The following is a 24,501-nucleotide window of genomic DNA, read 5'->3' on the forward strand; positions in this document are numbered from 1 at the left end:
TTGTTGTGTGTTCATAGTGAATGGGTGGTGTGTGAGTGGCATGTTTGTGGTGTGTTCATAGGGAATGGGTGGTGTGTGAGTGGCGTGTGTGTGTGGTGTGTTCATAGTGAATGGGTGGTGTGTGTGTGGTGTGTTCATAGTGAATGGGTGGTGTGTGTGGTGTGTTCATAGTGAATGGGTGGTGTGTGAGTAGCATGTACGTGGGGTATGGCAGACGTGAGGAGCAAATCGCAGCATCAGGAAGGCTGGCCTGCCCATCAAAATTAGCGCGCATGGAACTAACACATAAGGCTGCCTTTATTTTACCCCTGTAATATAAAAAAGGGTAGTTTAAATTGTGAACAAGATTCTTAGTATATATGGTCTATGAAAGACTTATGGATTCAACAGAGCAACCTTCCAAGAACCTTTCTACACTGATTAATGTTACTCCAGTTGCATAATTACTTGAGTGTATTTGTAGGTGTGTGGGTGTGTATGTGTGTGACGGGGAGCGGTGGCACAGTGGTTAGTGCACTGTGCTATGAATCAAGTTCAATTCCCGCTTCCAGCCAACATCGGTGATGAATATCTGAACCCGTCCTGGGCCTCCCCCAGGTCGACTCAGGCTTAAATAAGTACCTTCTCCGGTGTGTATATAACAATATTGGGGAGACAAAGGCAGCCTGGCGTGGTGCTGGCCACCCACCCCCTCATGTGCCACGCCGGCCATCATTCGAGCTGCTAACAGCACTTGCCCCAAAAGTATTTTGATGCTATACGGGGGATATTTGCCTTTGTGTGCACGTGTAGTGTTTAGGTTTGCTCCAATTATGGAAGCCCAAGTTATATTCCTGGCCACGCATATCACTCATCCCTCTGTGTGACAACAGTCATCAGCGACTATCGGTCACTAGTGTATTGGCAAGCACGACGTTTGCTCATCCTGAAATAACTCGTGGGATTTGTCAAGGCCAGCTTCGGAAATAAAATGGTGGCCATGTGTGGTGCTGGCCACACGACCCACCACTCTTGTACTGTGCCAACCCCAATAGGTTCTCGCGAACATTACAGGGGGAACTTTCCTTCGTACTTCGAGAGTGACGGTGTGGTGGGTAGCACACTGCTATGCTTCCCCAGTGATCCAGGTGAGATCGCTCACTGTGTATCCCAGTGGCAAGTCCCGCGTACATCTTGGCCCTTGCCTTGCGGTTTGAAGAGATGCACAATTACATATTTTGTCCTTTTTGTATTTTTTCTCCAAAATAAGATGCAATGAATTCACATTATTTAGACTATAACAACGTACGCATTTCAGGTCACACACTCGACCTGGCGTCGAGTGTTTTAGTTTGTTGGCCTTCCCCCTCACGTACATCCTGTCTCGGTTGGCACAACGAGTCATATGTGTGCTGCTCCGTTGTGAAATGTCATAACTTTGGTATTGATCTGCCAACATGAATTTAAATAATATTTTCATTACTCAACCGCTGCACTTTATAGTTCATGCATCTGTCTAGAAAGCTAGAATGCAGCTTACCCATTGTCCGCCTCACGATGTTGGGTATGGGAGTTGTGTTGGAGCCAAAAGGTCATTGCAACAAAAGCAGGCAGGACTCTACAATGCACAGGAGGCCAGACACGGGAGGCTTGGCACTATAACAAAGGTGGGGGGGGGGGGTGTTAAAATACTCAACATTAAGGAAGGATAACCCAATGTTATCGCAGTAGAACAACTCTGTAATATTTTAGACAAGTTTGAAATAATTGCGTTCAGTGAAAAAGTGCAAAATCCAAATAAATGTGGAGAAAAAATCGCAACTAAATCCATAGACGTATCGAGAAAACACAGACAGAGTACACCTCGTTTCCAGTGATTCCACATGTTTCTAGTTCAAACATCACTTTCAGTCACAATTAAATGATGTATCCTGAAGTCGAGTGGTTTGGATAATAAAATAAAACATTATTCCAGATGAGAAAGCCTTGGAACATCGATGAGTTCCTGCTATTCATTGCTTTCTAGGTCAGGCCATGGACTATTCAAACACTTTCAAATTCATCATCATTATCACTTTTTTTTAAAAAGGGCCATGAATTCGAATTGAGTCATGAATTAAAGCGAATGAATAGGGGGACCAAGGACAACAAATGCTGGTTCATTCTCTGTCTTGACCTCGTGACCACACACACTTCAACGTTTGTTTATTCGCTAATTCTGCTCCGAATGTGGTCGCTCTGAAACCGCCCCGAAATCCCCGGGCAGCCCACAGCCACAGATTTTATTGATGAAGGAAACAACCATCCCAGCTCCAGGACTTCGAGTAGGGCCACCCAAATCTACTTAGCGCACAGAGGGACCAAAACAGCCGCGCCGAGAAATAAATCTTGGCTGCAGAATAATTGTGCGTGTCCAGCCGGATGGAGCCTCACCGTTGCCTTTGTTTATATGAGGAGCCATCGCTGGGATGGAGAGGAGAGGAAAGGCGAGGAGAGGATGTAGGAGGGCCTTGGGACCGACCCATGGGTCTGAACTCCCATTGACTCCTACTCGGCGGGAGACCACTTGGCAGAAGCGGCGCATGCTGTCGCTTGTGTGCTTGATGTTGTGCTTGCTCATTGTTGCGCTACATTTCAAATGTTTGTTCCAGTGTCTTACGGTATCTGTCCTATTGCCTTGGAATGTGTCTGTGGGACCAGTGCAGGTGTATCAACGTGTTAAACGTGTGTCCGTGTTTGCTCTGCTGACAAACACTTTGAGCTTGCATGCATGTATCCACGTGGCGTGGTGTTCAACATACTGCACTATAAAGAAAGCAGTGACTCAAGTTTAGTTTTGGCTTGGCACATTCATGGCAATGAATATTAGTAACGGCAACTGCCACAGACATCCTCACTTTTGAATCGACCTCAAATCTGTGGCTGGTGCGGTGTTTCAACACCAACAGAGGGGGATAAATGATTGGCAGGTGTGGAGCAGTGTCATTTTTAATACCTACTCGCTCACAACAATTCCGCCCGTCATTGTAATAACAAGGTCTTCTGTGGACGGTTGTGTGTACCGTGTGTGAGTGAGTGCTGAGCCGGCGTGCTGTGGTTAGTGCGTGCTACTCTGTTCCGCCGATGCTGCAATGGAGCGATGGTTCGCACGCTGGACTTGCGGACTAGATGTCGCCGACTGAATCTCCGCTGTGCGGCAGTCGAAACCACCGTGGTGTGAGTTTTTTTTTAAATCCCCTCCCTCCCCGCCTCTGCATACCCAGCAGTATGAATAGGTGCACGAGTGAGTTGATTGGCAGGTCCCGTGTAGTGTGGCTACTCCCACGTGCTACGAGTCATCTGTGTGCAAGAGTAGACCACACGCGACGCCCTTGCGTGAACGATGGCGTGAGAAGATCATTACAGAGGCCCCGCCGTTCACCTTCTACTATAAAGCTGGCGACACCTGGGTTAGATCCTCAGCCATGGCAAGTGATACCCCCCCCCCCACCTTTTTGTGGAGAGAAGGATATGTAAAGGAGATATTTCTTATTTATTTGTTATTGATATTCTCCACAACAACGCTAGTTTTTCTATTTAGAGTCACGTATTATGTAATTTTCCATCGAACTAAGACCTTGCCTCTAAGGTCAATAGTTCAACAGCATTGAAGCGAGCAGGTCCGATCCTGCTGATGGGACAGTCTGTGTCAAAACCGGTACAGAGGTTTGCTTGTTTTTGAATAAATACTGGCAGAATGATGCACTCCCAGAAGGCCATTGTTTGTGTAGAGAAATAACTTTTCTTTTAGTTTTGTTTTACGTGGAGAGACGGGTGTGTGAAGGAGATGCATTGTCTGCTGTTTGTTTGGATATAAATGTGAAGTATGCTGCGTGGCATGGGGAGGCCTTCATATAGTTGTGGTCTGACAAAGGGCTCTGAATTATAACGTATTATTAACTTACCGCAGCATTAGATATATATAGACATGCAGGGCTGAAGGCAAATCGTTGCTATTGTGTGGTTTTGCTCTGTGGGTGGTGGTGGTGCAGTGATTCACTCACCGCGAGCCCAACAAACGGGGCTCAATTTCCGGCCCTGAAAAATTTCACTTCCACAGAGTGTCTCTCAACTCGTGCTGGGGGCTCCGCCTGAGTGAACTCATTCTTAAAATGTGGACGCGGTGTCCCGTGTGAATAGCAGCACTGGGGAGACAAATATGACTGAGCGTGGTGCTGGCCACACCACCCCGAACTCGTCTTAATCGGGCCCGCTGCAGCGTCTTGTGTTGCCCGTACAGGACGAACTTCGCCTTTCCGCGTGCGCGCTCAACTCAGGGCGGGGTCCTCTCTCTCTCTCGAGCTTTGTGGTCGCAGTGGTGCGTGGGGTGTGCGGCGTGGCAGGACCGTAGGGCTTGAGAGGGTTGCATGCCTGCTTTACAGCCTGGCCGCGCACTCTGTGAGCATCGCGGTTTAACGGCGCGCCTCGTGCACAATGCACGTCCCACGTGTCGCGTGTTTGAACGTTTGCTTCGTTTGCGCGTCGTGCGTGTGTCACGTGCCCTTCATAGGTGCGCTCGCGAAAGGCACTCGCCCCGAAAAAGAGTCCGTTCGGGATGTACGGGGGGGGGGGGATCTTTGCCTTGTGATGTGTATGCACAACTCCCGGTGAATGTTAGCATCTATCTCCGTAACCATGAGATGCGTGTAGATTTACGATCGTTATGTGTGCACGCATTTGTGAGCATCTGTCTCTATTTTTACGTGCACACGTGCATGCGGATGTGTGTTTGTGCCAGTGTTTGCATCTTTGTGCTTTTAGGGATGCATGCGCATGTGTGTTTGTGCGCGTGCTGTTATGGGTACTTGCGTGTAGAAATTGTGATGTGCTGTTCAGTCACTGTGATTTGTTCCCAGTATCCCTGCTTTGATTGCTGGCTATGATTACAAGAACACAAAGTACTTGGCACTTTGTAACTCAACCCATATCAGGCCCTCCCATCGGCAGATCTCCCGTAGGTAGACTCAGCCTAACACGATTACCTGGTATCGTTTGACAACACCGGCACAGAGGAGAAAGAGGCAGCTATCCAAATCATTCTCTTCACCCGCTGGGTTCTATCGTTGTAAAGTGTCTCTGAACTTTGCATTTTGATTTGTGTTAGTTTCACTATTTCGCCATCAATATTAGCAATTCACAACTCGTATTGACATTTGAATTAAAACAGATTCCAGATTGAAAATAATAAACTTTCTTTAAATATGAACTTCACACAGAGCAAGATTTCAAGAAGTCTATGAAACATGAAGTTCATCTGATGAGTTGACAGATACTCAAGCATCTGAATGTATACAATAAAGCCATAGGGAGGCAGTCACCTCTGATGCTAATCACACTCCGTGTAAGTGGCGGTGCGTGTTAAAACCCCGGGCCAACACCACGGAAATGTCGCCACTTGGGCCCCACCCCACCACCACCCTTGATGAAGCCCCTGGCTCATGTGTGGTGGTCTCCACTCTACAATCAGTGAGTTCATAGCAGAAAGAGAGAAAAAAACACACAGCGGGATACATTTGATTTTGTGCTAAATGCAGTGTTTTTAGTCTCTTCGGACTTTGGTAATTTATCAGATGGGCATGGAGCGAACCACCCATCAGCACAGCCGACAGAGTGGCTGCGCAAGGAGTAGGCCTATTGAAACGATAGCAGCAGTGGGGGTGTTGTGCAGGTCTCTGCCGTGGCTCTGGCCCAGCGTGAGAAGCCTCTCCAGTGTTGAGGGCTCTGTGGTGAAGGAGCAAGTGGTAGAATTTCACGATTCCCATGGCGAGTGTCCTCTCTGTAGAATAACCTCTGTTTATTTAATACAAACCAGTACTCGTTTTACTGATCTCAGCAGGGATGATAGGCCAATTTTTAACACTGGCCATTATTTGTAATCCACGTGTTTCCAATTGTGATCGACTTGCTCTGAACACATCGGCTGCCTGAATAATGGAAGATTTATTTGCAGGACAAGTGAACATTTCAGATGTGGGATGTGACACAGGAAAACAGTGTCATGGGGTCTCTCATGTGTATGTCTACTACTGGAGCAACGATGGGAAACGCATCAATGATTCCATGCAAACTGGACATATAATGAGCTCCTTGCTGTCAGCCACCTTGAGTATGAAGGGGACAGAGTTCCACAGTGGCAGAGGTATCGTTGTAGAGGAACCTAGCTGTGGGAAGATATATATGAGAACAAATCGCTGTCCCTCTTTAATGTTTGGCTGACGTGAACAGAGAAGCACTTTCCTGCTCTAACCTGGCGTCGAGTGCCAACAGTTTTGAATTGTCCCTTGACAGCAAGAGAAACCAAATGTAAAAGCAGACGTTTTGCATTTACATTTCAACATGTAAAGAAATGCCAATGATAATGACAGCCAATAGATTCAGTTCAACTTTGCGTGGAAAAAATGTGTACTCTGGCCAATACGGCAGTATGGAATTAATAGTTTGCATATATTCACAAAGATCACAAATGTGTTCAGAGTTATAGCACAAGGAAGTGATTGAGCAATAAGGCATACGTGCATAGGACATACAGTCGTTGACGATAAACATGGTGCAAAATCTGAATGTTGTTATAGGATAATGGGAAATATACCCGCTTGGAATATCTCAAAGACAAACCCAAATGATTCCCATGGACGTTCCACTCCCAACAGTGTATACTGCACAGCTCGTTGGGCTCGCACCTTGCGATAGAAAAATAATCAGATTCTTAAGCATGGGACACTCGGCGCGTGGATCAGAAACATGGACATTGACAAAGCCAACAGAACAAAAGGTGAAAAGTGAGAAACGTGAAGAGAAACGCCGCGTGGATTAGTAGAGACCGTTCGTGCGTTATAGACGTCATCTTGACTGGTAAGACAAGTAGGTGGCCTCAAGCAGGGCATAAGGAGTGCCATCCAGCGCAGAGAGACCACTGTGGAGATGAAGCGATGATGACATTAGCTCACAGCGGATTACTTAATCATAGCACTGAGTGAGGGTGATGACATCGGTAGGCCTTCTCCCAGCGTGGGGGGGGGGGGTCTCAACTGTGGATGATGATGATGATGGTGGTGGTGCTGGGGAGCTGCGTGATTTGCACGTACGCATTAGGATACGCATATTGGGTGTGTCGGTTATTTGCATAATGCGCGCGTCCGTTTCTTTGCGCATTGTCATAATCTGCGTGCGCCTTTTTTTTTTATTACGTTCACATTCACAGGCATATTTGAGGCTTCCTAAACCGACCGCCTTTTTGCGGCATTTTTACCATTGCATTTTGTAAGCATTGCTCTGTACAGGATTGAAACTTAATGGCATGCAATGGCCACCATCTAGGGATCTTTCTCAATCCACGCCATGGGGTTTGGCGAAGGGGTGCCCGAGACCGGTCGAGATGTCGCTCCCCACCGATGATCGCTGTGGCCGGGAATCGAACCCCGGCCACTGGGTTCACAGTGCTGCTGTGTGCCTCTGCTCTTTTGAGCATCGTCGTGCACGTAACACATCTATGCTGTGCATGTCTCTTCTTGTACGTGCAGTATGTGCGTGCTTGCGTGTTGGATGAGTTGTGTGTGTTTGTATGTTTGCATGCGAGTGTGTTTGTGTGGGGCCCATTTATAATGAATTGCTTTTGAGTGGTAGCCTTGCCCGTGCCAGCGACACGTGTCAAAGTCCCAAGTATTCTTCGCGAGGCGTACGAGTTATGTTTGTACCCCAAAGCTGACTCTTAATGCAAACCACGTGGCCAATGCCTTGAACGCTCGTGCATACAACTGTACACGTGTTAGGGGCACGTGCACCGACAGATATATGCTCGTCTGTGTGGACTTCAGACTCACGTGTGTTTGTCAGTCGGTGTGTTTGTGTGCGACTTCATGTAGATTTGTTGATTTGTGTGTCACCCAGAGCAGCCGTGTGATCTCTAGCTTTCTGTGCACTTGTGTGTGTCTTTATCACTTTACCCTCGATCTCATAGCTCGTCTCGTGAGTGACTTGAGCACCGCATTGTTGGCACTGCCGTATGTCCGGTACATCTGAAAGGTGCGCAAAGAAGCTCGGAGAGATGCACGCTCGCAATTATACCGAGGCAGAGAACGAGAAACGTACGTGTCTATGTCGAACTCCATTGGCACCGTACGTAGCCAGCCGTGCCCATCGATCACGGAGCGAACGCGAGCTCGAGACATCGGCGTGACTTTAAAGACAAGCGATTGCGCTTGGGCAGGAGACATGGCGAGAGGAGACCATGGTGTGTGTTCACTACCACGGGAATGATGGAGTGCCAGCAGCCAGAGCTGGGAGCAAGCCCGGGAGGAAGACGTCTATCGGGGAGATGGGAGGCGCTTGTCTAGCGGACAATAGATCATGGCTGCTGCTGCTGCTATGTCCAGACCAATTGTGTTTCCATTATGTGCGAGTGTGTGCTTAGGAGGTCGGTAGATTGCAGAGTGTGTGGGGAGAAGCGGTGATCTCAAAGTTGGTAACACTGCATTACAATCCTCGTGGCAAATAGAAATTCCTATCCAAGCTTGGCCTGGACATCCTCTAAGTCAGTGGTTGTTAACCTGGCGTGCACCCTGCACCCCCAGGGGGTGCGAGATGCCCTTTCTGGGGGTGTGAACTATGGCCAGATTTTTTAGAAGGTAAATCATCGAAAACACAAATGAAGCACGGGCACATAGGTACAACTACTTTGTTTCATCAAACCTCGATGCGTTTGATAATTGGTTTTTTACCCTTCTATCTGGCAACAAAACTGACACCTTTTTTTATTGCCAGATAGAAGGGTAAAAAAAACAATTATCATATTTTTACTGGCAAATGAGGTTCCCATGGTGGCTCGATGCGCTTATTAACATTGTACACTTTTTACGATTGAGCGCCAAAGGGGTGCAAGAGTACAGTCTCGGTTAACGAACCATTGCTCTAAGTCAAGTCGGAAGAAAATGAGTTCATAATTTGATCAATATCTCGTGGTCAATACCTCCGAGGTGGCTCAGCCTGCTGATGACCACGACCCTGCCACGACCTTGTGTGCCATGCAGACCTCAATAGGTGCCGGCTAACAGCGCCTGCTGCCTGCATATTGATGCTGTTAAATAGGAGTCTTAGTCTCTGTGTAAGCGTTAGTTGCGTCGATGTATATGTTTGTTTTTTACCTCTGTGTCGCGTTCCGTTGTGTAGGACTGTGTTTGATTCATCCCAGCTGCTCTCCGCTGAGCAGTAAAACCCAAGATGTGCACGCATGGCAGTAAAGTCAGATGCCCGATCGGTTGTGGTTGGGTCAAGTGTGGGGACTCCAACCTCTTCCAGCTTCTGTGACCAGTCGTGGGATCATTTTGCATTGTCTTATTACATTTTGTTGTTTACTGGGAAATATATATCCGTGTGTTTGGGTGGGTGGGAGCATATTCGCGTGTTTGTGGTGACGTGTACCTATGCCCAGCGGCCGCATGGTGCTAACAGGCATGGCACGGGCTAGGCAAGAGCAGGAGTGCTGTGGTTGGGAAGGATGCGGAGCTGAGTGGACTTGCCGATGACTGGTACCAGCAGTGTCAAGATCGGCCTCTGTGGAGGAGGTTTGTGAGGGCTGCTCCTTGGCATTTGGAGGCAGTCGCCCTCCAGCAACAATGGAGGCAGAGGAGTGACGCTCACAGCAACAAGCGGAGCGCCGGGCAGCGGAAACACAGAAAGTTGTCAAAGTGGGGAGCACAGTTGGTGCATATGTCAGTCATCTCAGTCAGTCAACCCATGGCACCTGGGTATGTTCCGTGACCTCCTGCCAGCAGGCCTTCGACACTTCACGTGGTATCAAAGTGCACGTAGCATGGCACAAGCAATGTGGTGATGTCACCGCTCCTTAGTGGTGCACTGGTTGTTGTTGTACCTATGAGAGAAACGAGGGATCGTGCTCTTTGTGTGTAGAGGTGGCATAGTGGTGAGCACTCACTGTCAAGCCCAGTCATACCAGTCATGATTGCGGTCTATTCTCTCTGCTGTAATCGTGTCCACAACAAGTCTCCATTTGTTGACATCTTCTGTGTCGCGCAAGAACGCACGGTTGATGTTTCATCTTCATTCTAGGCAGTTTCCACGTGAAGTGTTGTCATGTCATCTCACGCGAAGTTAACAATCTACGCGCAAACGCCCTTCAGCCTCAATATATTTTTTATTCCTTTTGAACGTTGAGAGCCACTGAAATTCATCATCCCGAATGTTCGGGGGATGTCTGTACTCACAGCTACAAAAAGGAGAGAGCCAATTGTGTCTGCTGTACAATTGTGGCAACGGCTTATTTCCATATTCTAAATTGGCGGTTTTTTTTGCAAATGGCGTAACAATGTTTTTAACGTTCTATTTCCACCGGATGGCATGCTACGGTCATTTCCTACATACATTGATAATTTTCCTGTGGGAAATGAACTATTGACTGCCTACAGACTGCTGATTGTGGAGCCCGGATCGCTCGGCTCGCCATTTCGCTGCAACATCACGTGCTCCGTGCGCACGTGCGTAGTAATTGTGCTCACGTGAGGGCATTCGTAGCCTCGCGTAATGCCATCTGCATGGGCTCCCAGACTTGTGATGGTCATGTGTGCGTGTCCAAGCACAGTGACTTTGGTGGTGTAGCGGTTAGCGCTACGCTGCACTACGAACCCGGAGACCCGAGTTTAATTCCCACTCACGGCCAACACCGGTGACGATTATCTGAACCTGTTCTGGGCCTCCCTTAAGTCGACTCGGCCTCAAATGAGTACCGGGTGCGATGTGTAAACATCGCCGCTAGGGAGACAAATGCGGCCGGGCGTGGTGCTGGCCACCCACCCCCTTGTGTCCCGTGCCGGCCTTTATAGGCGGTCGCTAACAGCACTTGCCCCAACAGTATGGTAAGGCTATACGGGGGTTCTTTGTCTTGTCCTTGTGATTGTATTTGCGATTTGGGTTTCCCACCACCGTGCGTGGTGAATGTTGTGGCTGTGTCCATGTGAAGTATTGGAAAATGACGGCAGGAAACTCCTTGACGGGAACACACTTCTTTTATTAAATCTTGACTTGTAACAATACAACGCGTGGCCTCTCTTCTTCACAATGCGCTTCTCTTGACTCTGGATTCTGTGCTGCCGGCTCTCTGTGCCTCGTGTAGACTCCGCGCCTCGGCTACACTCCTCTCTCGCCTCGTGTAGACTCTGCGCCTCTGCTACACTCTCCACTCGCCTCGTGTAGACTTTTCATCTCTCGCTGGCTACACCGTATGCATACTCGGCTCGTGTAGACCTTTCTCTCTCGCTGGCTACACACTATACATTACTCAGCTCGTGTAGACCGTTCTCTCTCGCTGGCTACACACTATACATTACTCAGCTCGTGTAGACCTTTCTCTCTCGCTGGCTACACACTATACATTACTCAGCTCGTGTAGACCTTTCTCTCTCGCTGGCTACACACTATACCTTACTCAGCTCGTGTAGACCTTTCTCTCTCGCTGGCTACACACTTATACCTTACTCTCCTCTACTCTCCATTACTCTCCTCTCCGGGCTCTATCTCTGCACCTTCGTCTTCATTCTTAGATGGTTCCACTTCTGCCCCCTGCTCCTCTGTGCATCACCTTATATACCCCTTCTTCCCGGGAGACGGAGCGGATGCGGACCTCAACGTCGGCACCGCTCCTCAGTTACCCAATCCCCACGCGCTATCCCTACGATCCGGTTCCGCTCAGCGCGTGTTTCCACTCCCCGACCAATCACACCGCGCTGCTACCCGATCACTCCCTCTGGGCGCGTCACCGGCACACAGCCAATCAGCAGCACTACCCCCACCCGCGCACTGACGCCTGCTCCTCCCCGTCAGCGCGCGTCACCACACACACACCCGTACATACGCGCTGGCACACGACATATACACCCAGCGCGTATCACCACTACATCACCCCCTCCCACATAGCTCGCAGCCGGCCCGGCTGCTAACAACAACCAACCGCGACGATAAAACGACAACCAACAAAAAAAAACCCCGTAACCCCCCGAGTGTGCCCCGTAACCTAACACAACAACAACAACAACAAGAATAACTATGTACAGATTGACAATGAACCCGAAAAGTCAACAATAACACGATACGAGCAAATTCGAAACGAACGCGCCCCACGTCCCTGCGACTACACGCAGTGACGAGGCGCTCCAACTGCCCCGACTCCTCACGAGGCAGGTCATGCAAAGTAGCACGACCTGGCGCGAGTCCGTCTGGCTGGTCCATCGTATGGGGCGGGACACTGACGACCGTCCGGCGGTTCCGGCTGCTCCAGACGGCGCGGAACGGGCCTGAAAGGGCCGGCCCCGCCGCGGAGATCCGGCCGCCGGTGATCGGCAGCTGTCAGTTCCGAGACACCTGGGAGCAGATCAGGCGAAAATACGTGTGGATCAGGCAGAGACATTTCCCCCTCTGGGTCGCCGGTCACGTCACACGCCCGGCCATCACGACACAAGGGGAGGCCATATGGAGGCGAGAACGGTTTCAGTCGGGAGGGGTGAACGTACCACCGGCGCTTTCCCCACTTTATCTGAACGCACTGGGGCCGTGCAACGCGCACGACCTCCACGGGTCCCCTCCACGGTCTCAACAATTTAGGCGACGTAGCCAAGGGTGCCTGAGGGCAATGCAGCCAGGCCCTGTCACCTGGTTTCCATTCGTGCATGGACACCTTCCGTGCCCGCAACCGTTCATTAGCAATTTGGCGAGCCCGCGAATTAAGCCGCGCGGCCTCCCTCGCCTCTGTCAGCTTGTGAATATTAAACTTAATATGTTCTGCCAAATTAGAATTAGTTCGTGGAGCGGACAGGCCAAGTTGCGTTTCTATTGGCGGGTCAGCTTCCCGACCGTACATCAAATAGAATGGGGAAAACCCCGTAGCTGCATGGGGGGCCATTCTATACGCGGCAAGGACTCCCGGGACCTGCAGGTCCCAATCTACATGTGCCTCGCACACCTGCTGGCACAGCATGGAAGTCAAGGTTTTGTGGAGTCTCTCCACCATCCCGTCAGTCTGCGGGTGGTACGGGGAGGTACGCACCTTCTTGGTACCCAACAGATCGCACACCTCTTGCAACAATTTACTCGAAAATTTTTTACCTTGGTCGGTCAGCAGGCGTTCGGGAGCCCCCTTGTCCAGGACATAGCCCTGGACGAAGGCATCCGTCACAGCCGCTGCCGACTGGTTAGCGAGAGGCCACGCCATAGGCCATCGGGTAAAGTATTCGACCCCCACTAACAAATATTTATTCCCTCTCGGCGTGACTGGGAAGGGCCCCAAAATATCGAGTGCAACGAGCTCGTTGGTACGCGAGACCTGAATAGATTGCAGCGGTGGATTAGCTGCCACAGCCGGTGGTTTACGCCTGGCGCACTCAACGCACCCCTTCAGAATATGCACCACATCACTTCCCATTCCCGGCCAGTAATAGTCACGCTGAAGCAGGGCAAGCGTCTTGTTAACTCCCAAGTGCAAGAGGCGTTCGTGTGCCGCCAAGACAACCCTCCCCCTCACAGCGGAAGGCACCACGAGTGCGTTCCGCCGGGACAAACTGTCCCATTTCAATAACACGCCCCGCTCAAGTACATAGGAGCCGGTACGCTCCTGGTCCCCCTCGGGACCCCCAACCTTGCGGCGCAATGCTAGCAGCGAGCTGTCCGCCATCTGGAGGCGGCCCCATTCGCTGAGCGACAGCGAGAGCAGCGAGTCCCGACCCTGAGAGGCAGTGGAATCATCCCCGATCGGTGCGCCCGCTGTCGCAGCCAGTGCCCCCATCTCCCCCGCAAGCGTCGGTTTACAGCGCGCCGATCCCGACAAACACGCGCATTCATCACAAGGCAACAACCGCGACAAGCAATCGGCATTCGTGTGTCGCAACCCCTTACGGTACGTAGTCGTAAACTGATAGTCCTGGAGGACTTCCAACCAACGCGACAACTGGCCCGAGGGCTGGGCGACCCTCAATGAATACTGTAGCGCCGCGTGGTCCGTTCGGACTGTAAAGTGACGACCATAAAGATATGGCCTAAACTGCTGCACAAAAAAAACAATGGCAAGCAGCTCGCGACGGGTGACACAGTAGCGCTGCTCCGCCGGAGACAACACCCTACTACCGTAGGCGACAACTCTTTCGACACCCCCAACGACTTGGGATAGCACCCCCCCAATGCCCGTGTTGCTAGCATCCGTGTCCAGCAAAAAGGGACTGGCAAAATCGGGATAACACAAGGGTGGGGCACCCACCAAGGCGTCCCGGAGGGAGCGAAACGCGGCCTCCTCCTCCGGTCCCCATTTGAACTTCACTCCCTTCGCCGTTAGAGCGTGCAAGGGTTTTGCAATAGTGGCGAAGTGCTCAACGAACCGCCGATAATAAGAAGCAAACCCGATGAAACTACGCACGTCGGAAACGGACGTAGGTGTCGGCCACGAACCGACACAATCCGTCTTCGCGGGATCGGTGGAGATCCCCGAAGAATCGACAATGTGACCCAAGTATCTAACGGACCTACGAAGGAGGTGACATTTGGCCGGTTTAAATTTCAACTTAGCCGATCGCATTCGCAAGAACACCCCTCTCAATCGCCGGAGGTGTTCCTCAAACGTTTTACTGAAAACAATGACATCGTCCATATAAATCAAGCATGTATCCCACTGCAAGCCCGACAAAACCAGCTCCATAAGTCGCTGAAACGTCGCTGGAGAGGAGTGAAGTCCCATGGGTAACCGGTTAAACTGGAACAGCCCCCCTGGAGTCCGAAATGCTGTCTTAGGTTTCGACTCTTCGTCGAGCGGCAACTGCCAAAACCCCGATAACAAATCAAGAGTCGAAAAATATCGCGCACCAGACAATGCATCGAGGGACTCATCCATCCTGGGGAGCGGATACGCGTCAGCCACAGAGATCTTATTCAGGCGACGGAAATCAACGCAGAATCGCAGGGACCCGTCCTGCTTCTTAACCAGCACAATAGGCGCTCCCCACGGGCTAGAGGAGGGCGAAATAATATCGGCTTCTAGCATATCGTTAACAGCCGACTGAACATGTTCCTTCTCCACGGGACTCAGTCGGAAGGGATTTAGCCTGACCGGCGCCGCATCGCCCGTTTCAATGTGATGGTGCAACAAATCCGTGCACCCAATGTCATACTTATGTTTACTGAATACATCAGAGAATTCAATGAGCAACTCGCGCAGCGCACCCAACTGCGCCGCCGACAAATCGTCCGAGGCGGCACATAACGAATGGACCCACTCAAGGTCTTCCCTTGGCTCAACGTTCCGCGCGGGGCTCGAGCCCACCTGCGCAACCAACCCATCATCCCCAGGGACCTGCGCCGCGTGAGCCAGCACGGTGCCCTGCGGAATGACAGCTGGTCGCGACCCCGCGTTCAAAACCATCACAAACGGATCCCTGTCAGCCCGCACCAAAGTGTGAGCCACCGATAAATCAAGACCCCCGACAGCCTTGTTAGAAGGACCCAAAAGCATACTCTGTCCCGAAGCCTCCCTCACCCATGGTTTCCGCAACCGGAGGGGAATCAACATCTGTGAACCCGGGGGCACTTGCACTGTCTGCGTCGCCACCGCTTGTATCGTAGCGCACGCCGTCCGAATGTCAGTAGGGCCCGTCAAAAATGAAATCCGGCGACCCGATGGCAGTTCAATGCATCGTTGATCGATAAGAATTTTAATGGGCATTTTAGCCAAAAAGTCAGTGCCCAAAAGACACGGAACTGCCAAAGAAGACGAAACGAAAACGGGTCCCGACAATTTGATATCTCCAATGCAAATGGACGCCCTAACCTGACCGATAATGCCCAACGATCCCCCATTAGCGGCGTAAAATGGCACATCCACTGGAAGCAGCGGACGACATTGGACCGGAAGAATATTATAAATGAGGTCCGATATAATAGTTGCCGATGCCCCCGTGTCCACTAACACCCTAATCTCAACCCCATCAATAGATCCCGTAACAACGGACGAACCCGCCGAAGCAGCCACAATTCTATGCCCCAATTCCGCCCATTCAATGTCTCCCTGGTCCCGGCCGAACCCCCCTCGCCGAACCGAATCCCCGAACCTTAACCGGCCCTCCTCCGCCGCAACGCGGCGTCCCATGTGTGCCGAATAAACAGGCCGAGCGTGTGAGGTGCCGCGACTTGCCGGGGATTGTAGAGATGACTTGGGCTCTCGGTCGTCGTCCAGCCGAGCTCCCATGGCGCGCTGCCGCGGAGCGCGGCACCCGGACGCCACGTGGCCCCGGAGGCCGCAGTTATAGCACGTGACGAGGGTCGGAGTAGATCTTGGTTGCTCCGACTTTCGGCCCGATCGCAGAGGCGACCGGGCCCCCGGCCTCCAGTCCCCTGGTCGTCCCGTGGCGAACGCCTCCTCTCGTGGGCTGACGACTTGGGGTTCGGCGACCACCAAACCCGGGGCTGCGACGACAGCAGCGTTGCAACCAACGCCTTGCTTCCGTTGTAGGGCCTCGTGCGCTTGAATACTCGTGGCGACTCTCAAAGAAGAAATATCAATCTCGTCAGCTGTGTTGATAGGGACCCCCAGGTCCTGCGCCAACTTGAGCAGCTGCTCCAAAACCATCGCGTCTTGGCCCTCCTCGTCCATCCGAGGGAACGCAGCATCAGCAAGAGCCAGCAACGCCGTGCGATAGGCCAGCGCGGTCTCCGTGGCCGCTTTCCGTCTTGCGTAGAACTGATGGCGGCACGTAGAGGGAGGCCCGTAGACCCTGGCCAACAACCCCAGCGCATCCTTCAGCGTGGAGCGGTCCGACTTCCGTGCAGCCCTGAAGGCCGCGAGCGCATCGTCGTCCAGCATGGCGGGCAATGCCCGCAGCGCCGTAGCATCGGACCACGCTGACATCTCTTGATGGGCCAAAAACCTTCGCTGAAATTGGCCCCAGTCTCCGCCTTCCGCCTTGAAGGCTGACAACGTGGGCAGGCGCTGCTGAAAAATGAAGTCATCCGCCTCGTGGTTCCTCTCCGCCTGTCCGTCGGTGTCTAAGATGGCGGCTCCAGCAGCAGACGTAAGATGGCGGACCCCCTCGCGCGCTGATGACGTCGATGCGCGCGCTTGGGAACCCACCACCACGTGGCGCTCGCCGTTCCCGCCAAAAGTAGGCCCAGGCGCAATGGCGGGAATCCCCCATTCGTTTTGGCGGGAATCTGCGGGGCGACCTTGTAAAATGTCCCCCACCGTCCCCGCTCCTCCCGACGAGCTGATCTCCGCCAAGATGGACGCGGCGGCGAGCAGCAGCTCCGCCAGTCGGGAGTGCGCCTCACGAAGCCCGGCGTCTGACCCCGGTCGCTCGGCCGGCGCCGTCGACGGACTCTGCAGCGTGGGCAAGTCCTCTTCCTCACCCCCCGCCACCAGCGGCCCCGAGTCGTCCAGGTCTTCCTCGCGGTCAATCCCGTGGGTCCTACGGGTCTTCCTCGTCTCCATACTTGGAAGCCCGTTTCACTTCTGACGCCAGATGAAGTATTGGAAAATGACGGCAGGAAACTCCTTGACGGGAACACACTTCTTTTATTAAATCTTGACTTGTAACAATACAACGCGTGGCCTCTCTTCTTCACAATGCGCTTCTCTTGACTCTGGATTCTGTGCTGCCGGCTCTCTGTGCCTCGTGTAGACTCCGCGCCTCGGCTACACTCCTCTCTCGCCTCGTGTAGACTCTGCGCCTCTGCTACACTCTCCACTCGCCTCGTGTAGACTTTTCATCTCTCTCTGGCTACACCATATGCATACTCGGCTCGTGTAGACCTTTCTCTCTCGCTGGCTACACCGTATGCATACTCGGCTCGTGTAGACCTTTCTCTCTCGCTGGCTACACACTATACATTACTCAGCTCGTGTAGACCGTTCTCTCTCGCTGGCTACACACTATACATTACTCAGCTCGTGTAGACCTTTCTCTCTCGCTGGCTACACACTATACATTACTCAGCTCGTGTAGACCTTACTCTCTCGCTGGCTACACACTATACCTTACTCAGCTCGTGTAGACCTTTCTCTCTCGCTGGCTACACACTTATACCTTACTCTCCTCTACTCTCCATTACTCTCCTCTCCGGGCTCTATCTCTGCACCTTCGTCTTCATTCTTAGATGGTTCCACTTCTGCCCCCTGCTCCTCTGTGCATCACCTTATATACCCCTTCTTCCCGGGAGACGGAGCGGATGCGGACCTCAACGTCGGCACCGCTCCTCAGTTACCCAATCCCCACGCGCTATCCCTACGATCCGGTTCCGCTCAGCGCGTGTTTCCACTCCCCGACCAATCACACCGCGCTGCTACCCGATCACTCCCTCTGGGCGCGTCACCGGCACACAGCCAATCAGCAGCACTACCCCCACCCGCGCACTGACGCCTGCTCCTCCCCGTCAGCGCGCGTCACCACACACACACCCGTACATACGCGCTGGCACACGACATACACACCCAGCGCGTATCACCACTACACATGTAATAGAGGACAAAGTAATCACGGAACAGTTGGAAGGCAATTAAATCAATTGTCATCATTCGCATTGCGATTAAATTGAAGAATCCACTTTTACCATTGTTTTTGCCATGTTGTTGTACTTTTTCTCATGTTTACTGCCTCAATTTAACCTTATGGCGGTACCCCGGGCTACCATAGTACCCGGCTCTCGCACAATGTCCGTGATGCAGTCACTGTTAGTCTGTTGATGGTCGGCGATGCGGCAATCGACTCATCTCGACGAGCTGTGCACGATGCACCACTACGGTGCGTACGAACGTTCAGGGTTTCGGCGCAATCGTCCTCGCTGCGTTTCTACATCGCGGAGTAGCACTGATTTCAGATTGATTGGTACCCCAGTCGCGGAGTGAAGTACACCCCTGGACAAAAATAGTGTCCCATAAATAAAATATTTAATTGCCTCGGCCATTTAGTATTATTTAGTACCTGGGGGTACCGCCATAAGGAGCAATTGTAAAATTCAGTTCAGATCACTCCATTAGTCAAAATGTAATATCATATCATTTTTTATTTAATGTGCATAGAATATAACATCGCACAATGCGAGGCATGTATTGTGAGTTTAGGAATTGATTGTAAGTGCCAAATCGGTGCATCGCTAGATGCGTCATCGTTGGCACACTACCTCGGGAACGGTTTGATTCTTGGCTGGGAAATCCACAATTTAGACCTGGCGCAGGCCTCCTAAGGTTGATTTAACCTAAAATTAATTCATAGCATGGTGTGTCAAACGTCAACACTCGGCAGAGCGTACTGCTGACACACACCATCCTCTGGCGTGCCTTTCCAGCCTTAATAGGTGCTCGCTAACAGCACGTGCCACAAACATATATACAGCACAACAGAGGGTGACTCTCAGACTTTGTATTTGTGTAACAGAGCTTGTGCTGCGTGTATCTCCTTCAATACCCGTCAGGGTTTGAATGCATGTGATTGTATGTGTGTGTGTGTTGTTTTGTGTGTATGTGTGTGTGTCCCAGGGGCAGGCATTGCAGGTTTCTCAGGGTATTTGGTATCGGCCAATCTCATGTCAATTACCACATTCATTTTCAATGCAATAACTTTTGTTTCCGCCCCCCCTCCCGTCTCTCTTCTTTTTATTTTATTCAGCCTTCACGTCAAACCTGGTTTGAGCACCGGGAGTTAATAGTGCAGAGCACCTGCACCCAGCCCCACTCCACCACTGCCATTCACCCTTCCCACAGAACTTCCCAGCTGCTGCTGCTGCTGCTGCTGCCCCACAAAGACGCTCGCAGTGAACCTCAGTTGCAGAACCAAATCGTGAACGTGAATGCCGACACAGAGCTGCACACGGTGTCAATATAACCATGGCAGTGGCCATTCTCATCCACGTGGACAAATTTGTCCGTCCGGGTATATTTGGTCACGCGACCAGTTGAATTGTATGCAACGCGCATTTCTTTTTTAAATCGAGGTCAAAGATTAAGTCGAGGGGTGAAGGCGCAGCCCCTGCAATGTCTCGCCTACCCCGCTGCTGGCAGAAGCGCCTGCACTCGAGATAGCTCTTAGAGAACCCCCCTAGAGGGTGTTGTGGCCTACTCTTCCACGCTAGCCAGACACACTGTAGGAGGTGGGAGTCCCCACACTTTACCCCACCACACTATTTTTTCTTTTTTGATTACTTTTTTTTTTATTGCGCTTCTGACATTTTGCCATGAGATAAAGTGCCCGTTCGGAACGCTCGCAGAGCATCGATGTTTCTGCTTCTAGTTGTGGACTATTTAGTTCCAACTGACATCTCACTCTTGATTGTTCTCTCTTTATATTGTGCTCTGGGTTTTGATTATTTTGCTCTGGTAAGTCACCTCTGATGCTCTGCTACGGGACCTTTGTGCTTATCTGGGGCCCGTTGACTGTGCTCTCACACGATTGTCCGATGTGTCTGCACCTGCTGAATGTAAACTTTAAACTATTAAACTAAAACTAAATGCAAGAGAGGGTCCAGGAGTTCTGCTGAGAGAGGTATCTCGGTCTGGTTGCACGTTTGGATAAATGCTCAATTGTCCTGTCTTAGGGATGTAAAATCATATTTCATCGACACAGTCTTCTTCCCTGTCAGGTGTATGAGAAGTAGAGTTTTAAAATTAAAATTATTTATCAATCACACTTTTTCCAGAGGTTGGATTACCAAGCGGTGCATGACATTGTGCCAGGTGTCGTCACGCACACCTGGAATGCAACAATTTGAAGGTAGAGTTGGTGGATTGCACTGATCGCTAGTAAGTGCGTATAGTATGTGGGGAGCGGTGGTGCAGCGGTTAGCGCTACGCTGCACTACGAACCCGGCGACCCAAGTTCAATTCCCGCTCACGGCCAACACCAGTGACGATTATCTGAACCAGTACTGGGCCTCTCCTAGGTCGACTCAGGCTGAAATGAGTACCTAGTGTGCTGTGTAAACATCGCCACTGGGGAGACAAAAGCTACCGGGCGTTGTGCTGGCCACCCACTCCCTTGGTGTGCCGTGCCGGCCTTCATAGATGATCTCTCACGGCGGCATAGTTAAGTTTCCATTTCATGTAGGTTTCCTCCCACATGCAAAAGCATTCTTCTGAATAATAGCCCTAAAAAATGACATTTGAATGCTGTATCTGGCTTGGGTCATCATAATTAAAACTGAGCCGCGCTCTCTGGCTTTGAAGTGGTGGTATTGAGCATTTATTTTCAGGGTCAAAAAATCTCTCGTCCCAATTCTTGGCCCTGAGCTCGTGGCATTTATACCGGTAACGATCTATCCCCAGGACAAGCGGCATCGACTCCCCATCAGCGGTAGACATTTCATTGGCCTTGTAGCGGCCACAGGGTGGGTGAGGCATTCACGGCGATCTTGACTCGCGACTTTGTGACCTTGCACTGGCAACCTCGCGGACCTTGCGAGTCGGGCATTCTGGCACATGGAACCACCCGGTCAAATTATACTCTATGCCAAACATAGGCCCAGACCACGATACAAAAAAAATTGGTGCTTATTTAAAAACAAATGTGACTCTTTTCTATTTAAGTTGTATAATGTTGTTCTATATCGAACATTTTTTTGTGGTTTTAGTCGCAGTTCTACAGAAGAAGAAAAATATATAAACGATATCAATCAACCATCTTGACTACAAATTACACAGTTAATGCTTGTTAGCAGGAACATTCTTAATATAAATAACCATCACAATGCAGCGTATCGATGTCCGTGTAACCAACGCTCGCCCACACCTGTGCGTCCTGTCCCGGCCTTCATGACGACACGCAACACCTGTTTGCAATAACCTGCAGAGCGTTCCCGTTCCCACTTAACGCAGGGGGGGGGGGGCACTCTGCGTCGTGAATTTTTGCGCGCTCCCTGCCGGGTACAAAAACAATCCTCCTGCCCCAAGGGGTCGTTCTTTGGTAAAAGAGCTTTGTTAACCATTACGGTGGCTACGCTTATACGCCACACTAATCAATGTTGCAGCCCGCGATCCGCCGGAGCCTGATACGGCACACGTGGTGCACATGGAGCGGTGGGACCCGCCGAGTTCTCGTCTCCTGTCCCCGCTGTGTGCTCCCCCCCCCCACCCTTGACATCCTCACCCTCCCCTCCTGAGCACCAGCTCTCTCTCTCACTCTCGCTCTCCACTCGGGTCCTGTCCTCATGACACTGGCCCCAGATAACCCGCCCGAAGCGAACCTTGCGCTCACTAAAGACGCTCTGTTTGCGTTTAAAGACAGCGCTGGAAAGTGGTTTGATGTTGGGGTTCCACCGAGTTGTATTTATTATCACGTTGGTTAGACGTGGGGTCCTTGTCAGTTGGGGTTTATTATCGTGTTCGTGGTGTCACAGTGGCTATGTTTAGCTCGAACTTTAAGGGGGTATCCGCATATCTGGTAGTTTACCCTCCGGCTGAGTGGTGTCGTGCTAAGAGTGTTCGACTCACAGCCAGAAGGTTGCATTTTCAAAGCCAGGTCAGGATCGACTTGGAATATCATCCCTCCAGGCTCAAAGGCACTTGACCCGCTTTGTGGGGAGCCGGCAGCGGTTGTGTTGTGAAGAGACTGGGCCCCGCCATGAACCCGTGGAACTTCCACCCGTGGCTCAGGGCCGGCAGCAGAGATGAGTGTCGCCGCATCGCCTATCTGACTGTGGAGACCCTTGACTCTGAGGTCATCGCGTAGTTTCACGTGGGTTCGCCTTCATCTCTGCGGCATGACACGTTGCTCATCTCTGCTATCCTCGTGCTCTGAAAAGGCGTCTTTCTTGTTGTCATTATTTGCAGCGTAGTTTCCTGTCTCATTTACCATTGCATTTAATTCATGTCATGAGCGACCTTTTCATCATGAACAGCCAAGCGAAACAAAATAATCCTTTCCTGATCAGTGTTCTTTTGTTTAAATGTGTGCTGCATATTAATTCAAAACTATGGCTACACAATGTATAATAATACATTTCTCATGTGGATTACAAAAGTAAGAATATAATTCATCGGGAGGGGGTCGGGAACTTTCGGAGTCTGGATCTAATGCCAGAAGTTTATCCTCAATAGCCCGAATCACTCCTTGATGGGAATGGCATTTTAATGTAATGCAGAGTGATCTAAAATGAAGTAAAAATAGAAATATTTAATGGACGGAGGAGCGGTGGCACAATGGTTAACTATGAACCTGACCACCTGAGTTCAAGTCCCAGCAATGGCTCTCAACAGTAATTACATCTGATCCACTGCTTCTCACTTGGCACCCAACCATCCCACGTTGACCAGCAAAGCGAAGTATGGTCAATAATTCCCCACGACAACCTTCGTTCAATCATGGACTGCGAAATTATTTTTTAAAAATCAATATATAACTCTTTCATATATATATGAACTTCGTGTATAGCATAACATAATGCACTTGTGTATAATCTATTTATATATTTGTCTCGCATGGCAGAGCAATTATGCTACCAATCATGAGAAAGTATTTAAAATCCAGATCATGATTGACTTTGTCATCATCGTCACCGTCATAATACAGCATTATTGTCCTTATTCGTGTTATTCATTAATCCATAACATGATATAGCACTCGGTTAGACTGCAGTAGGTATTCCTGTATATATTGTCGGTCTACTCCCAGAGAGATATGGAATTTCCACTCCTGGCTCTAGCCACACAAATGAATATAAGGACCGCAACAGGCTCATTTCGATATTTCCAGATTATAAAATTACTGGTAATTATCTTGTATTTTTATGCCACTCATCTGTTGATTAAATCTGTCATTATTTTCAGCATCTGAAAATCCCTTTTTTAACTTCTGTATGAAACCAAACTTAATTGTAATCGGTCCCTTCCGTTATTTCCCCTTCACAGTCAAACGTATGGGCAGCCTCAAGTGAATATCTAGTTCTCTCCAGGGAAAGTTCTTGTTCAATCTGGAGTCAATGAGATCAACAATCATTCTAAAGTTCTGTATCACAAATCCAATGAATGCTATCAGTGACTGCATCCCCCCCCCCCCCCACATATATGTAATGGGGTCAGGAATTAAGCACGCCTAATTAACGTAACCGGTGGCAGGTGGGCCTGCTGTTGTGTGTTCCATGCCTGCGGCTTTGCTGGCGCGCAACTCGCTCGCTCTACTACGCTTGGGTTTCCTCCTGGCTTACCCCCACCCTCTCCTACCCCCCCCCCCCCCCATATTGAATGGTATCCTCCACTTGATTTTCAACACGCACGTTTTTTTCGGAGCATTCCATGTTGTCGCGAGGGGTGAACTCGCACGCTGCGTGGACGAGAAGCTGTCGCAAAAGCAAAGGACGCAACTGTGTCCGCGAAGACGTTTGGCCAGGAAATCCCAGTCGCAGTAAATTCTGGCTTATAATTGAAATATTCAACACGTTTATTTTCTGTTTATGTAATCATCGATTATATCTCAGTTGTGCTGTTGGAGTCAAGTCAAACAAACGTAATTTTTTTTA

The 24,501-nt window shown here is 50.6% G+C and overlaps 1 protein-coding gene across 3 annotated transcripts in view; it reads left to right on the top strand.

Annotated features, from left to right (window-relative positions):
* LOC144721735 (dysferlin-like) overlaps positions 1 to 24,501 on the top strand; it is a 190,779-nt gene that overhangs the window by 138,435 nt on the left and 27,843 nt on the right. The window lies entirely within an intron of this gene.

Source organism: Lampetra planeri, chromosome 12, assembly GCF_965212315.1.
Source record: "Lampetra planeri chromosome 12, kcLamPlan1.2.h2, whole genome shotgun sequence".
NCBI lineage: Eukaryota > Metazoa > Chordata > Hyperoartia > Petromyzontiformes > Petromyzontidae > Lampetra > Lampetra planeri.